Source organism: Tupaia chinensis, unplaced genomic scaffold (genome assembly GCF_000334495.1).
Source record: "Tupaia chinensis unplaced genomic scaffold, TupChi_1.0 Scaffold149922_1, whole genome shotgun sequence".
NCBI classification, from domain to species: Eukaryota; Metazoa; Chordata; class Mammalia; order Scandentia; family Tupaiidae; genus Tupaia; species Tupaia belangeri.
Window position 1 is genome coordinate 673,423 of NW_006209766.1, and position 2,944 is coordinate 676,366.

The 2,944-nt window shown below is 42.7% G+C and overlaps 1 pseudogene; it reads right to left on the reverse strand.

The window, feature by feature from the left end:
- Positions 1 to 822: 822 nt before the first annotated feature.
- Positions 823 to 2,612, reverse strand: LOC114006723 (DDB1- and CUL4-associated factor 16-like; annotated as a pseudogene).
- Positions 2,613 to 2,944: the final 332 nt, after the last annotated feature.

Consider the following 2,944-nt stretch of genomic DNA (forward strand, 5'->3'; position numbering starts at 1 on the left):
CACATATGAACGAGGTAGCAAATATGTGAGAATTTTTACACACAAAACTCTGTGACAAGGCAATTTTGGGGAGTTAAGGGTGTACCTATTTGCTAAAGTCATTGACCCGTACCCTCAAAATGGATACTTTTTTTTTTTTTTTATTGCCAAAGGGCACACACTCACAAGAGATGCACAGAGAGAGAAAAACTCTCAATCGGGCATGGTCCTGTTGCAACCCTTTTGCTTCCTTTTTCTATCTTGTCAGGATTTTGCAGGCACTCAGTATTTTTTTCAAGCCACCAGGGCCAAGATTCAAACTGCTGTCAGGCATGTGGGATCCATTCTCTTCGCACAGGGCCTAACTGTGCATAGGGCCGGGCCAAAGTGAGTACATTTGGGTATACGTTGTACCCCTAAAAGTTGATTTTTAAATACTTACATCAGAAAATGGGCATGAATATCGCTAAAGGTCAGCACTGAATGATATACACACGGCTATCCATTACACTTTTTTTTTAACTTTTAGGAATGTTTGAAATTTTTCATAATAAAATGTAAAAAGAAAAAATGTTTACTCTATGCTAGAGATACTTCGGAGAAGTATTGATTATGTAAGAGTCTCACTTTGACTCTTCCATTTGAGAAGGAATTCAGTTAGTGATCCATGTGCCAACATGTGTGGGACACTGGAAGTCTAATGGCCAGGGGACACCTGTCCTTGTGGTGTCCCCAGCCACATAGAAGAGAGAAGCATTCCACAAATAACTGCCCAAATAAATTACGACTTTCACAATAATATGAAGAAGCTAGAAGAGCTATTATAGAAGAATCCACTTTGCTCTAGGCATTCAAAATGTCTTTCTAGCAGAGGGGATAGTGAAATTGGGTGCTGAAGGATGAATATAAAAGTAAGAGAAAAATCTAGGAACGTGTTTGTTCAGTCAACTCTAAAAACAAAATTTTGTTTAAGGTTTATGCCATAGAGAGACAGAGAGAGGAAAAATAAGAAATCATTCCCCAGGGAAAATGGTCATGCTGCAATCCCTTTTACTCCATTTCCCTCTTGGGATTTTGGGTACACATGCCCATGCACTCAATGTCATTTTCAAGCCACTGGGTCTGGGACTCGAACCTCTGTCAACCATGCAGGCGTCCAATGCCTCAACTGCCATGCCATCTATTGGTCCAGTTCAGCAACTTTAATGGCATCGGTGCTATGTGACTAACATCAAGTACTCTCCCTTGGGGCGCTCTTACTCTGTTGGGGAATTCCACCGTGGTGAATCCTTTATCATGGTTTCAGGTGATAAGCATTCTTTTTTGAGAGGTTTTTGCTATAGGGCACGTGCGCTTGCCAGAAAGACAGCGAGACAGAGAGACAGAGAGGCAGAAAGTGAGAAATCACTCCCTGGGGGGATGGCCACACTTGCAATCCCTTCTCCTCCATTCTCCTCTCAGGATCTTGGGCAAGCATGCACACGCACCCAGTGGGAGGTTAAGCCACCAGGTCCAGAACTCGAACCACGGTCGGCTACATGGGAGTCCAGCAACATAGCCATTACGTTAACTGCTGGTCCCAATAAGTACTCTTAAGAGTAAGACTCACTTTTTTGCTTTCAGTGTGTATAAAACAGTCAGCTTATTTAGCTGCCAAGCTGGAAAAAGACTTCCTTTCAGAGTGAGTAGCAAAGTTGCACTTATGAGCAAGGCACTTAAAAATACACACACATAGAAAAAAGGAATTTATTGGGGTGGCCCCATAGCCTGGTGGTCAAAGCAGTCGGATCCCGTATGACCCACCACACAGTTTGAATCCAGGCCCCTGCAGCTTCAAAAACATGCCAGGCATTTGTACATTTGTCTCCTAAATTCCAATGAGATGGAAAAATGGAGACAAGATTGTATTGTGACCACCTCCTCTTGAGGGGTTCTCTCTCTCTCTCTCTTGTCTCTGGTGAGTGCACATACCTTTGGCAAAAAAAAAAAAAAAATAGCCAGAGGAGGCCCATTCAAGTATTGGTTCTAGTTTGGGGACACAGTGGAAGGAATGGGGAAATCTTAGACCTCTTTCTTGAAATATATGGACTTGTGTGTTAGATCCAAGAGTTTAGCATAATATAACCAGGAGTGAGTATTTAAAGATTTCAAAGTTGTAGAAGAGTTTGAAAAGGTACTTAACTTGCCATGCAATAATCTCAAGAGGAGTTACATTGGGACCCATGAGGTCCTCTTTTTTTTTTTTTTTTTTTTTTAGAAGTTTTTCACTGTAGGGCGCGTGCGCTCGCCAGACAGACAGAGACAGACATAGAGACAGAAAGCGAGAAATCACCCCTTAGGCGGGGCGGCCACGCTGCAATCCCTTCTCCTCCATTCTCCTCTCAGGATCTTGGGCACGCACGCACACACACCCAGCGTGAGTTTTAAGCCACTGGGTCCGGGACGCGAACGGAGGTCGACTACGTGGGAGTCCAGCGACATAGCCATTACGCTAACTACTGGTCCCCACGAGGTCCTCTTCTTTAGAGGAATCCCAAGTCTTCTCCAGAACTCTCATTCAAGTAGTTAATGTTTTCTTCTTCCTTATTTTTTGATTCTGATAAAGTGTCAGAAGAGGGACTTCTAGGGTCCATTGGAATAAAACAGAGTAAGGAATCAAAAAGATAACAGTCTTGGAGCCGACAGGTGGCTTGATGGTTAAGGCTCTGGACTCCCACATGGCCAACCATGGTTTGAGTCCTGGATATGGTGGCTTGTTTTCTCATTTTCCATTTCTCTCCCTGGTCAAATTAGAAATAAAAATGATAATAAATAAAATAAAGTAATGCTTAAAAAAAAAAGGGTAACAGTCTCAGCTGGCAGAACAGTGACTACATTGGCAAATAAACACAAGACATGAAAAATCCTTTCACCAAGATTAATTAGTTGTCTCTTAGTTCATTACCCACACAGAGTTATGTGTCTG